Source organism: Manis javanica, chromosome 13, assembly GCF_040802235.1.
Source record: "Manis javanica isolate MJ-LG chromosome 13, MJ_LKY, whole genome shotgun sequence".
In the NCBI taxonomy this organism is placed as follows: domain Eukaryota; kingdom Metazoa; phylum Chordata; class Mammalia; order Pholidota; family Manidae; genus Manis; species Manis javanica.
The window spans coordinates 65,950,191-65,965,593 of NC_133168.1; the positions used below are offsets into that span (position 1 = coordinate 65,950,191).

General features: G+C 33.7%; 1 protein-coding gene across 4 annotated transcripts in view; it reads left to right on the plus strand.

Moving 5' to 3' along the window:
- TAB2 (TGF-beta activated kinase 1 (MAP3K7) binding protein 2) overlaps positions 1-15,403 on the plus strand; it is a 91,068-nt gene that overhangs the window by 19,668 nt on the left and 55,997 nt on the right. For 3 of the 4 annotated variants that reach the window (XM_073219736.1, XM_073219735.1, XM_037022032.2), the window contains exon 2: positions 5,851-5,999. The exons of the other annotated variant lie outside the window; for it this stretch is intronic. The gene's annotated coding sequence lies outside the window, so the exon portion shown is untranslated. The remainder of the gene's footprint in view (positions 1-5,850; positions 6,000-15,403) is intronic. 4 annotated transcript variants of the gene reach the window in all.

The following is a 15,403-nucleotide window of genomic DNA, read 5'->3' on the forward strand; positions in this document are numbered from 1 at the left end:
GTTAAAGTGATAAGCAGGGGGAAGAGCCTAGTAAATTTTTCATTTGTTTGCTTTGATTACAGAATAAATATGTTAATTTGGAATATTTTTACATTGCATTAAATTTTAAAAAGAGGGGGGGACCTCTTAGCTCACAACTATATAGAGATAAACTAAGGTTTTAAAAGGCAACAAAAATTTGTCTATAATCCCACAACCATTAATTACCCTTACCCTCTTATGAATCTGTTCCAATTTATTAAATTCTTGTGCAAAGGAGAGAAATAATTTACAGTGGTTACATAGCATTTCTTAATCTGTACTATACTTAATAGGTTAAGTGATAAGTAGGTGTGGCAAGGAGGTAGTTTTTGAATTTGAATCTTTTTGGTCTGGTCATTTCAATGTGGAATGATTGGGATAGTGTGGTAGCAGTAGGGGTGGAGTAGAATTGGCAATTCCAAGAGGTGCTTGGAAAGAACTTACAGGATGCAGTGGTAAATAGGAGGCTGAAATGCCCGGAATGGTATAAGGGAAAATAATAGAAAGTTAAGTATACAGTACCTAAATAAGGATTCTGGGAATGATACTGTACAGGTTCACAATACCTTATCTGAGACCCTGAGGCCAACTGTTTTGGAATTCAAAATTTTGGGATTTTGTGGGGGTTTTGTTTTTGTTTTAATTTTTACTGGACTAGAGTTGATATACAATATTATAATGCTTTCAGATTTACAACATAGTGACTGATTATATACTGAAATTCAAAACTTTTTGGTTTTAAGAAGGTAACATGGTGTACATATTGTATATTACGTAACACCTCTAGCTAAGTCTGAGGCATCACTTTCTGCAGTGAAATATGAAAATATTCACAATAAAACTAAATAAAGCCTGTTAATAGCCCACCTCTATTCAAAGCAGATTTTTGCCAATACCATATGATTTTTGACAGGAATTTTCATGAAAAAATATTAAGAACTTTTTAGATTTCAGAACTATGAAGTGATTGTAGACTCTGCTGACTGTAACATCCAGTGAGGAGTCTTAGGAGTTGTGTTTTGAGGAACGTTAATTATGAAATAGATGAGACTTGAAGGAGTTAAGAAAGGTAAAGAAGGCAAGAGCAAAAATTAGGTAACTTCCTTTTTCAGGCTAAAAACAGTGCTTCTAATAAAAATGGGAAGTTGAAGAGGAAAGCTAGTTTAGAGAAGAGTTTTAAGTTTAAACTTGCTTCATATGAGATTCCCTTTAATTGTTCATATATTCCATACCATGGGTGAATGAGCTTAAAAGTTCTGAAGTGTTAGGGTATAAAATTTCCTTTTAAAATGAGCTCAATTTTGAGAACCTACAGTCTCTGATGTTGAGATATTAAAGTATTTCTGGGTTGGGAGTGGTTGGAAGGTAACAGGGTTTTGGCCCTGCTAAGTGGAATAAAACCTGGAAAATAAACCAAAGGGAGTAGATGTCCAACAGGATTCTTTTCTGTATGTCTTATCATTCATATGGTCATACTTATAATGATGTGAGTATATTCAGAAGTAATCATTGTTGGAACAGCAGTGGTAGCTGACATGTTTGACTGCTTACCATGTGCCAGGCACTGTTCTAACTGCTTTACAGCAAGCAGTCTAGTGGTATCTGTTGCTATACTGTAGACTGGGTCATGACATCAGCCTAGATGGGAAGCATTAGCATAGGTAGTTGTGTGATTTTGATTCCCAGTTCACTTAACAAATCTGGAATATAGGTAATTAATGAATGAATATATAAAATTGGGTAGGTTTTAAATTTATTGCTATTCTGTGATTTTTTTTAAAGCACTAATTATATGAACTCATAGTATTGTCATGTAAGTAAAGTAAAATCTCCTAGAAGTAGGGACAAGTCTTTAACAAATGACATTAGATCCAGTAATTACTCTTAAAATTAGTTTATTTATATTTACAGTATATAAATATATGCATTTTATCATTCATAAATTTAAAATGGCAAATTTTGCCTTTTCAGATTCTACTGACTTGTATGATTTAAACTTTTATGTTTTTCTTCTATTAAATGAAGATCTGTACTAGATAATCTAAGACTCCTTTCAATATTAAATTCTATGATTATGAATGCTTTAAGTTTCATCAAGTAGCACAAAAAACTTAAACTACAAGTTAAAGGAGATTCTCCTTAGATGATGCTGTAAGTGTAAATGGGATGACAGCAGAAGTGAGAGAATGCATGTCTTAACTTTGCACCTACATCCTTTTACGAAACATTAATAAGAAGCCCAGAAGTAAGGATACAAGGAATCCTTGGGTTTAGAAGAATGTGCACACTGTTGACTGGAAAAATTTTGAAGAAGAAAATGGTCAGTAATCATTCAAGTTAGTAATCAATCAATCATGTTAATATAACATAGAGGAACAGACCTTGGACCTTGGACCTGAAGTTAGAAAGCCACGAATATATTTCTGGTCTAACTCAGCTGCTTATTGGAGTTTTGATAGTCAGCATATTGCTTAATTTTTTGAACCTTGTAAAATGAGAGTAATAAGTATCTAGCTTTCCTTAGTGGTTTTTAATGAGGATCAGATGATACAATGAATTAGAAAGTGCCTAATAACCTTAAAATATTCTATGAACTTAACTGCAAAATGGTGGATGAGGGTCCTGAAAACGTTACTGGATTTGGTTATTTGAATAAAACTATTTCAGGGGAGGAAATTTGAAGGCAGATTAAAACAAAGTTGAGGCCATAGTATAACTACTCAGTAGAAAAGTTTGGCAAGGCATGGATGGGAAGAGAGATGACCTACAATAGCATACTCATTCCTTGCGTTACTATTGCAGCTTTCTGTATGCGTGTTGGTGGTTCTTGCTTGATAACGAGTAGGAAGAGGGCAAAAACTGCAGGTCATTGTATTTCCCCAGTGTCTTGAATAAAGTAGCAATTTTAGTAAATACCCTTGTGAATTAATATATGGTGAACAAGACTTAGCAGGTAAGGAAAATTTTTGTGGTACAAGTGTGTACATAGATGTATAATAAAGGTGGTTAAAACAAATGTTCATAAGTTGAAGGGAGAGACTGAAAAGAAAGGGGGTTGGTTTCTTCAAGATCTGAAAGAAGAGGATAGGATCTGGAGCCACAAACGTAAATTCTAGTAAGAGATTATTCCCCACAAAAAGCACCAAACCAGGAGCTTTTACCATTGAATTCTTTAAAACTTCAGGTACCAGATAACTGTTTCAGTATATCGTGGGGGAAAAAAGTAAGCTTCATGGTTCTTTTTACACAGCCAGCATAACATAATAAAATATGGACATAAAAGAATACACACCAGTCTCACAAAAGTTGGCTTAAAAAAATGCTTCATAAAATTATCAAATGGAATCTAGCATTACATTAACAGAACAATACTGTAACCAAATAGAATTTACTCTAAGAATGTAATCATTAGTAGGGAAGAGAGAGGTATCAGTGTCTTGAGGGATACCGAAAAAGGGGAAATTAACATTTATTTCTAATAAGAATCCTTAGTGAAACAAGAATAAATATATCTAAGGTTTTATGTATCTCAGACCACAAGTCAGCATTTTGTTACCAGAAATGGTTAAACTACTAAAATTCCTATTTTAGTATTTAGGGAAATACTAAATTCATTGTAAAATGTCGTAAATCAGAAAGGCCTGGCCAGCAATACTGTTGCATAACATTGTCTTGGGAGTGCTGGCCATGTAATTAGACCAAAAAAAAAAAAACAAAATAGGAGATGTAATTATGGAAAGGGAGGAGGCAAATTTATTATAAGCAAAAATTAACGATTTTTTAAATATGTTTTTCTTGATGGTCTTTAAACTGAAAGCCCATCCATACGGGTTAATAAATGGGAAATCCTCATTCTTGAATGCTCCTTTTTCTGCCTTCTTGGGAGTAGAAAGTCAATTTTATCATCTGTAAGTATAAACTGCCATCTACTTTGAGTAAGGCACTTTCCATGCTAACTTCTAAAAACTATTTTGAAATAACATTGTAGCAGTAAATACATTTAAAGTGGCTTTAAGGAAATCTTTTTTTTTTTTTTAATTCCTTGTGGCTTGTGATACTTGCTCTATTACTTGGTAATGCCAGGGAAGGTGTAATCTGATCTTTGAGCCATATTTGGTAAATAATTTTGTGTGGAACCCACTGTTCTATCAGTAAAAGGAAAATTATTGCTCAAATGTAAGGCTTTTCTTTGCCCTTAAAGCATTTCCTGACCTAAAACCAAGTTATGTCATGTATTCATTTTTTTTGTTTTCTAAAAAGCTGTACATACCAGATCTATAACCTTTTAACAGGAGATATGTTGAAAAGGTATTTTCTACTTTTCTTGGAAGAAGAAGAATTACATGTCTTCTTGTTCACCAGGAACTCTCTTTGTATCTTGACTGTAAACTATATATTATATTTTTATTCATCATCAGCTCTCAGAATTGAGGTCTCTCACATAATATAGCTGTTCTGAAATCAATGCTAATAAATTGGTTACGTCTCTTAGGATATGATGCTGTTGAGTTATATAAGCCTAAAGCCTGTTACATAGCTGTTGTTGATTCAGCATTTATGAAAATGAAAACTTAAGTATACCCATTTGTTCAAAACAAAAAAAAAAAGGCGTTTCATTCTTCAGTAATGCAGAAAAATTCATTGAATACCTACTGTGTGCCAGGTTGTTAGGTGCTTTATATTTTAGTTGATTCTCATGATAGCCCATTTTATGGGGAGAGGGGGTTGTATTTCATATAATGGAAAGGAAACTTCTGCAGAGTTTTCATCCAAGGGCATACAGAAAACCAGATTTGAACCTAGACCTGTCTCTCTTAGAATTTCTCAGCTACAACATGCCATCACAAAAGATGGATAATTTACAGTTTTCTTAAAATTTTTTGTTTTGCTTTATTGTGTTGTTAGTTACTAGGAATGCAAGGAGTTAAGTTCTTTGACTCCGTGTCTTCACTGTTTTTCTGTCCTGTTAGAATTCTCACGATCTGCCATCACTTGACAGCAGCAGAGAATTCAGTTTGGTTGCTCTGAGATTTGTTTCTTAGAGAAACTCCTAAAGGTGCCAGCTCACCAAACATAAGGACTTTGTTTTCAGACCTTAGTATTCTAGTTAGTACAACAGCCTACCATTTTTAATACCCAACCATTTCTGTGACCTTTAGTTGCAAGTTTTATTTTGCTTTATAATATGAACTGAACAAATTTTAGAAAATCATTGCATCTACTTCGGTAATGGAAAAAAGAATATCCAATGTAAAGAACCACATCTTGTAAGCTATTCTTTGCCTCTCTCTTTAAGAATTACCAAGTGTTTTCAAAAATTGGAGCTCGAAATTCAATTCATTGCTTGGATGTATCTAAAGGCTTTCATAAGAAACCTTTGAGAATTTATTATAAAAATTTAGGGGAACTGTTAGAAAATAATTGGAAATAAGATAGCGAAAGTGAAGAGCAAAATGGTCTGAAAATGGAAAAACATCCATTTTACCAGTGAAAATGGATTTATTATTGTTTTTCTCCTCTTTCTGTTTTACTCCATGGTCCCATATTGGACAGTCTGTTGCTAAAAGCCATTAGGTTTCATAAAGGCTACTGCTTAACTTTCTAGAATTGGGCGTCCAAAAGAGAGTTGGGTAGGTTAAGACAATGACTTAACTAATGTAAATAGCATCTTCTGGTCACTTGTAACTTAAGAGACCCTTATTCCACTTCAGAATATTTTATGTGAGAGACACTGGGGACTACCTCACTGCTATTAGATCGCATAATGTTATCTGGTCACTTTTCTTCTGCCTACCTCTAGTTTACTCTAGTTTCTCTTCTGCTTTCAAGGCTCCAGATCCAGTTCCTGGACCTGCCCTGGAAAAGAAGTATCCAGTAGAGATGAGCTCACTGCAGTTACTTAATTAAAAATTTGTAAGCTGCAAAAATGGCAATGGGCCAGCCAAGAACAGCTACAATTTGAATTTTTCTATTTCCAGGTATGCTAAAGTCCATGGCACCCATCAAACTTAGCCTGTGTAACTGCCTTGCTATGAAATTTATAATAACCAAACCTTACATTCAAAATTTGTGATCATCTTAAAATATAATAACATCCCTAACATCTAGATAACATGCAGCTAGTATTGACTTTAACATATCTTTTGCCTAAATATTTCTAATTTAACTTGTTTGCTAGTGATAGCAAACTCTGCAAAAACAATTTAAGGAAAATAAATTTGAAGCACTATTGAGTTAAAAGCCTTATAAATCTCCAAAAAGTACTCTGGTCTTCATTGAAAATTTTACATTAATGCAGAATTGTCTTCCTTTAAGAGGTTCACATATGCTACAAGTAGTATAGGAAATTAAATGAAACTGGTTGTGCTGAGATGCTCAACTATTCTACACCATGAATGACTTCACATAGAGTTAATACATTCTACAGTCATTGGAAATCATAAATAAGATTTCTAGATAGAACCAAATAATGTGTTATATAGTACTTTTACCTGAAGAATTTATATTTTAAATGTAAGTATTTAACTAATATTTGCTGTGTTTTTACTTGATTGCTGAAAAGAAACTAGACAAGAAAGTCATATGTAGTTGTAATTGTCCTGGAATGTAAAAACAAACTAAAACCTGAGGTTTCCTGCTGCCTTGACTTTTAACGAGAGAGAACTACTTATGAATGATTAGAGAGCTGAAGTCAGTTAGCTTTTAAGGACACTTACTTCTTTTACCAATTTGTGTAGATTTAAGAACAGAATTAATCCATAAAAGGTGACTTTACTAAATGGGTAGAGCATATATATCTTTTGAGTTTAAAGTTCAATTCAGAAAGGTTGGAGATACCCAAAATTGAACAGAAGAATTTTATATATCATTTGTAATTTTAAAAGATGATTCTAATATTCTAACTTGTGCTTTATGTTCCATCCTCCAGTGTTAATGCATAATGAATATAATGTCAGCCTATCTACTCAACATTAGTTCACTGATGGTGTGCCACATTATTTGTTTGGTGTTGAAAGAATTATATCTCCTTGAGTGCTAAATTAGACTAGAAAGGGACCTACTCCCCGAGTGGTTATAGAATCATTACCACTATTAGGTGAATTGAAGGGGAAATTAAAGAATCACATGTGAATTTCAAGCCTTATTAGTTATCGTTGGGGCTATTAGTAATGGTGGAGTTTTTCTACATTATTGAATGCAAGTTGTGTAAAACACTGTACTAGGCACAGAATAAACCTTGTTTTTAGTGAACTTATAGACAACGAATTCCAAAAAAAAGTAAGTATAATAGAAGTGCAAACGATGTATTGGAGAGTACGAGAGAGAATCAACTTTGTGGGGAAGATAATATTTCTTCTGAGCCTTGAGGGATAAGTAGAGTTCTTTAGAGAGAGTAGCAACAGTATTTCTAAGGGAAATGAAGGTATATAATATGTTCTGGAAATAGTGTGGTGTCTGGAGAATAGTGGGGTACAGAAGGATGTGATGGAAGATGGACCTGCATCATACATGTCAGGTGAAGGAGTTTGGACTTACTTAATTCAGTGGGTAATGGGAGTCCATTGAAGATTCCTTAGCATTGATATACTCAAGTCAATGAATCTTTTACAAATCTGACTACGGTAGAGTGATGAGGCAGTACTAAGACCTAATAAAGGACAAACAACATTTATTGTTATGTGCATCAGGCATGATGTGTGAAGAGTTTACCTGCAATTTCTCATTTAATCCTTTGCAGGAATGTTGTGAGAAGTCACTGAAATAATACATGTTAAAAGCATTTACCTCAGGACCTGGGCTGTATTAAGTGCTGAACCATAATAATACTGCTATAAACCCAGAAAAAAAATGTTCTTGTCCACCTTTATGTATGATAACTTTCTTTAAGAGTTTTGTGTTTATTGAGGGACTCTTATGCTTAAAATAAACTTAAATAATAAATGTTTTCTACTACTTCCTGCCTCTTTTAAACAATTAAACCATCTATTGGTGGATGAGTATTTCTTACTCAGTTGGAGGCCTGGGTATTAGTTCACATTAAGTTAGCCTTTGGGTGAAAAAAAGGAACCTGGCTTTTTTGTTTTAACAGTGATTGATTATAAAATAGGCTACATATGGAGATTGTTAGTCATGGACATAAATATGTAAGCCCATAGGTAACATTTAAATCAAAACGTAATGGTAGATCTCATCTGTCAAGCATCCTGATAATTTACCATTGTTGCAGCTGTTAACCGTATCAGTAACAGTTTCAGCATAGATAATAGGCTTTAAGTTATTTAAAACCATACATACAGTTGGCTAAGTGTAGGTACTTTCAGATAACTCACTTCTGTTCTGCTCTACATATCAGAATATAAGTAATGTGATGGGAAAATATTCTGCTCTAATTAATCTCAATTGTTTATGTTTAATTATATAAATAATACATGAATATACTTACTAAAAAATGAAAGCATAACAGGAATGACTAAATCTCCTTGGACCCTCCTATGTCCATGTTTCCCTTTTCTCAGCCCCCACCCTATTTGAAATAATTAGTTGTATCCTTTCAGAACCTTTCCTACACATTCATATAAAAATATATGTTTAATATCTTTTTGTATCCTTTTGTAACTTTTTTTTTTAACACAAAGGGTATACATGGATTCTGCATCTTTTTTCATTTGGTAATGTGTTACGGGTCTTTCTTTATAACTATTTGGATATCATATGGCACTTAAGAAAACAGCTGCATGATATTCCATAGTATTGCCATATAATATTTTACTGCTCATTCCTCAGTAGACATGGTTGTTTTTAATAATATACACTGAGGTGATCGTCCTTATATGCTCCTCTTTAAGCACATGTGTTCATATCTAGATGGTTTAATGTATATAGATAAAGATAGAACTCTGGTACTTTATTATTAATAACAAATTTATTTAACTCACCTTACAGTTGAGTGCCATAGTGGGTGGTAACAGCACAATTGCAAATTACTGGCCTAAAATACTAACCCGATTTAGTTGGAACTGTGGATATCTATCTTAATATGTCTCTCCATGATTCTCTCAGTTGAAAGAAATCGTTTAACAGTTGTTCTCTGCTTCACATGTAGGAAGGATAAAGTAAGATTGTAGATTTGTGCTATAGGATGTCCAATATAAATCTTATACTACTGGATTGTGGTTTTCTCAAAAGCAGGGACTATATTTCATTCATCTTTGCATATTTTGAGTATAATACCTGGCATACAGCAGCCACTGTTTGTGGAAATGGGTCCCAGAAATGAAGGTGAACCAAAAAGCGGATCATATCCATGAGAAAGTTTCAGGCCAGTAGAATTTTCTTAAATGTATTTTTTGCATTATCTGGAATCTACATTTTTCACTGAAAATTTCCTACCTTTTCAACTTTATCATTTCCCTGCTGCATTATAGCCATAATTCTTCAACTTTATCATGTTCTTTCATGGCTTTTCACCCAACACAAATTTGTCAGTGATATCCTGCCAGACTTTTATTATTCATCTCTAATGTCTAAACTCACCACTATATTCTTTGTGAAGTTTCTCCTACCTTTCCTTAGTTCCTGTTTCAGGACTTCTTCCTCTTGACCTCCATTGCAGCTTATCCACCTCTAAATTGCAGAATGAATATTGCTAACTGAATGAATGCCCACCTCTGGGCCTGGTGGCAGGGCCTAGAACTTCAGAGATAAATGATCTGAATTGAGAAAGTAAGTGGCATGTTGCTTTTGCAGACTTGTGAGATGCAGTGTGGATGGTGGATGGTGCAGCAGAGGGCAGTTAAGATCCTCTACGATTTGCCTCTGCCTTCCGTATTTCTTGAGGTTCCTCTGTCATCATACTTTCTCCCTGTTAGTCTCACTCCCTAGGGGGTGCCTCGCATTAGCCAGCTACTTGTGGTTTCCCAAAACTGCCAGGCTGTTTTACTACTTTAAGTCTCCTAAGGCAACTACTTTTGTCTGAAGTATTCTTTCCCTCTAACCTTGTGCATACATTTTCATCTTAGAGGACCCAGCTTGGATGTCACCTCCTTTAATGAATCCTTCCCTTAAATTCAACCCCTTCCCTCAGAATGAACTGCCCTGTCCTTTATTTCCCCTATATGATGAATATTATATCTGTTACAACTAAGTTATTATATTTATTTGTTTGTCTTCTCCTACTGTAATATAAATTTCTTGAACATTGGCAACTGCTTTTAAAATTTTTAATTTTTAATATTTTCAGCACCTGTTACAGTATAAAGTAGTAGGCACTCAACATTTACTGAGATATATATATCTATTGAGATACATATATTTACTGAGATATACATATATGTATATATGTAGTACGTATGAAAGTATGTCAAAATAACATTAGAAAATGAATTTCATAAATAAAAATGTTTAGCTGATCACTTTCACATATTTTTACACTTCCAATTTCATATTTCATTAGGAAGGTCTCTAGCTTTACAGATGAGATTTCTGGTTCCTTATCCAGTTACACAATTTATAGCAGTTGAATATTCTCTTAAGGATATCTGTAATTAGAGAATTGTGAAATAGATTTATATATAATAAATCTGCCGATGAGAAGTTGCTGTACAGTTCTGAGGTAATTCTTGACCACTAATAAAAAGTTCATTCACTGTAACTATAACAAGACTTAGAGCCAATTATACAGTAATTTCACAGTATTGGAAAGACTGTCACATGCTAAACAAAATGTTGCATTCTATTGTACTTTGGAGACTTGATTCAATTTAATTGTTTTACCAGCTTTGACTTTGCTCATTTTGAATTCTCTGTGGTTTCTTTTTTAAGATTCTAAACGTTAATATAGAAATGAAATGTTTTGTTTAAATGTTTTTCTTTGAACACAGATTTTTATATTTTTCTCCATTAACAGGTTTAGCACTCTCATAATTGACCACAGTTGTCAAATGTCCAATCAAGTGTATGTGTATAATTTAAAAATTGCCCGTTTAGCTTTTTGTTATTAAAAGTTTTGAGAGGCCAATAATACCTATCCACTTACACTATGTCTAACTCAGTTTAATCGTATATTTCCAGTGTCATAACACACCCACATCTCCAGTGGCTGGCCAGCAATCCACTCTGGGGAAATGTCAGCTGAGGGCCCATTGCATTGGAAAGAAGTTAGACAAAGTTAATGAGATGAACAGGAAAAACATGGGACCAAGTAAGGGATTAAAACTACATGGGGATCAGTTGATAATGTTTCTCATAACTTTCTCTGAATCTTCATATTAAGATGCCATTTTAGATGGCTATTTTAACATTTTTGTAATTTTCACATGTCTTTGAGTCCATTGGTGCATTACAAATGTTTGTGGTTGGTGGAAGATGTAAACTGCTTCTTTCAAGTGCCTTCATTTTGTTTTCTTTTTTCCTTTTGCCCATAAATAGGAACTTAACTGTCATATTACGTTTATATCATGTTTTCTTTTAAAGATTATATTTATGCACAGGATGGCTTATCCAAAAGTTACAGTAAAAGGGGGTACTGAGAGATAACTTTGTTTCCGCCTTAAAGCCCTAATGTAGTAGAAAATAATAATGAGATATGAATTGGAAAATACAAGGTAGTTACATAATATGTTTTGATGAATTATAACCATTCTGTCTTAGATTTATTGTGCTTTTCTTGATCCTTAGAAAATGGTAGCACTTACCACAAAACCACAATACATAAATTGCCAAGTGTGGCTGACTTGCACATTCCTATTATAAGAACTTATAACTGGTAAGCCTTTCATCCATAAGAAATGGTCAACATTCATGGACTTAAGGCAATGTATTAAATGAGAAAATTGGGAAGTTTTCTTTTTAAGAGGAGGTAGTGTGGATCATTGCATTACTTCAACTGTTAATGTTTATTGTTTTTCTTAGGAAGTAAATTGTTGGAGGCTTATAAACTTTAGAAATTCATTTTCTGGTAACACACAATCCTTTGTTCCCTTCAGGCTTTTAAATAACACTAAATCTGAACATGATAAGTAACCTTTAGGTGACTGATTGGGTATGTTTCTATTACTTTTGCAAATAATTGGTTCTCTATGTAATATGAGTCGGTAGTATAGCTGTTTTATGCTAAAGATGTTATAATTGTTTTTAATCGTAAATGGTGATAGTGTTTGAAATTTTTAAAATTACATAGCTATAATTCTTGCATTTCAACTCAGGAAAATAACTTGGTACAGGTTGAGGGTTGGGGGTAGTTTGTTTTGTCTTAGTAAAGTTACAACATCATGGTCCAAGAAGTAGAATTTTGATAATTTGCTGTTAAAAGTAATTTTGAAATTTTTCATGTTCAATCATTGGCATTGTAAATTCTTTTAATCATATGTGAGGTACATCAACTATTTCTTAACTGGTATTTGATGAGATACTTAATACATCAATAATGTAGAAGGTATTTAGTATAGTGTATATAATTAGGCAGGTTTTATGTATATATACATATACATGGTTTAATTCTGAAATCTTCATTGAGGCCAAAAGGTTTCAAAACTTGCTTTTACTTTAATTTAAAAAATTATAGCGTCAAGTGAAATAAGCCAGGCAGAGAAAGACAAATACCATATGATTGTGCTTATTTGTGGAATATAAAAACAAATCAAAATGAACAAAATAACAGTAGACTCATAGACACTGAGAGGTGACTAGTGGTTACCATGGTAGAGGGTTTGGGGTGAGTGGGTGGGGACAGTGAGGGGGATAAAATTCTCAGTCAGAATATAAGTTGGTCACAGGGATAGTAGTAAGCATGGAGAATATAGCCAGTGATTCTGTATTATCTTCCTGTGTTGACAGATAGTAACCGTACTAGTGGTGTTGAGGATTTAATAATATGGGTAACTATAACTGTTGTATACTTGAAACCAATGTAAGATTGTACATCAACTATACTTCAGAAAAAATTGTAGCATCGTTCAGCTGTTCTTACTGCATAACAGTGCTTCATCCTATAGTGAAGATATTCTTTAAGAATAACTCACTGCACAGTCTGATAATGTCCGCCAATCCACAGAAGAGATAAAAATTATAATTCGAAATAAAAAGCCATTAACTGACAACCAAATAGGTAAGTTGAAATATCCTGCCTTCCCCTTAGACATCCTGGGGAAGTTAGTGTTAACAGTATTTGTTAGAGGAGCTTTGTAGTACAGATAATTCTCTTAAAATTTGATGTATATCTTCCTAAAAATCACCATCCTGTGCAAATTGTGAAGGAAAAAACCCCACCAGGCTTATGGAAAAAATGGAGTTCAGGGTACAACACTCAAAAACTTGATTAGTGAACATTAGAAAAAAATAGGAACCTTACAAAACATGATAGTATAGTGTTACATATATTCAATAATTACAAACTACGTAAACACTTATGTGTTTATACAAATAAATACTTTGCTTTGCTTTGAAATATACCTGAAGTTTGCTTCTGGAAGTGAGCTTGTTAATGTGAAGTAGTTGAAGGGTTTTCTGAAACTCGAAGGAAAGTAGTAACACAAGATGTGGATAGGTGTAACCAATTGCACACAAATGTGGTGTGCTGGGGTAGCTGGCAGATGTTTGATGTGTGTTCTTATTTACATTTTGTGTATTCAGTATGCAGCTTGTTTCAGCTGAGTGCAGTTTTCTACATTCACCTAGCATTTCTTGCAAATGAAATCACAGCAAAATTCACTTAATGCCCAAATTGTTCCCTCATATATATCAGTTGCATTGGAACAGATTTGCCATTTTAAAACAAGTACTACAGGAGTGCTGACTTAATAGTGGAAGGTAAAGGAAACACTTGTTTGGATGGTTAAACACTTCAATAGTTAGAACACTATTTAACACTGCTTACATAGTAGTCTTTAAAATCTAGGTGTATTCTGATGTGTGTTAGAGGTTTATTGCAACAAATATTTGCTGAGCATCTGTTACTTGGCATACACTTTCTAAGTAGGATACAGCAGTGAACAAGGTAGTCTCTCCACTTTAGAACAAACAATACTTGTGTAAAGAATTTTTTCATGTCAAAAGATTCGGTTTAAGAATCTTGGATAGATGGGTGGAAGACAAAGTCTAGTGAGGAGTCTACTGGACGTCAGGTCTTTTCTCTAACCTCTTAAGTTATATAGCCTTACAAGGTAATTTCCAAGGATCTTGTACAACTCAAGATTCCATTGTTTACAGAAAAAAATATCACCTCTCAAGGTTACAAGGGAAACCAGAATTAAATTTTAGGATGCTTTATATGTTCAAATGGGAAGACCTCCTTACCTTTTTGTCTGTAAGCTAAAGGAAAACCCTAATGCAGTAAAGAAGTGAATTTTAGTTTTATACACATCAACCTATTTCTCTTTGATAGTCGATATGAACTATATTTTTCATTGTTAGAATAATTAAATTTGTTCCAGTAAAAATCATGTAAGAATGGGGCAAAGATAAAATATATGTATAGTTTACATTGTAATACAGAAACATTAGTGTCACTGTGGCTCAAGGCCTTCTGTACATTTGTGTCCTTCATTGGCCTTTCTCTTCTCTTGTAACTACCTCACCCCAGATTCCTTCTTCATAATCCCCTTCTTTCCTCCTATCTCTCCGTTCTTCTAACTAGACAGGTGACTAACTGTCTCAGAATCTGCCTAGCATTTCATTGCCTTGCTTCATACTTGAACCATTAAATACCAGTGATTCAAGACCCTTCTATCCCTCCCTCAGCCTAGAAAGACCCTTAAACATCTATAGCACAGTTTATATACCACTTACCTGGCACTTCTGTACAACCTAGTTTTTTCAGGTACGTTTTGTTTTTCAGGGAGCTTTTTCTTTGTTCTCCAGTTATACAAGTTATTTGTCCATATTCACGGAAAAGGAAGGCCTCAGAGGTACAGTCAACTCCTTCAATATTCTGCAGCTGGAGTAGCATACAGTTTGCTAAAGTTTTGTTCCTTTATACTTGTGGAAATTCATGATACTTAGAATAAATAATTATTACTGCCAGTGTTTGTATTTTTTGCTACAGACCAGGCTGGTGCAATGCAATTAACTTTGACTATGTTATCACTAATCCTTGAAATTATTTGAGCTGTTTTCTCCATTTTACAAAGAAGAAATGATAGTATTAATGGCCAACATTTATATAAGCTGTTTGATTTACTTGTGTGGTTACTGCCTGCTCTTTCTTATTCTCATACATGTATTACTCATCTAATTCTCACAGTCAAAAGAGGTAGTCACTCTGTCATCACAGTTAAATAGATAAGGAAACTGAGGTACATGAAAGTTAAATGATTTGCTCAAGAAAACATTGCAAGTGACAGATTAAATTTCATAAATAAATGAGCACAAATATAAAACCCTAGAA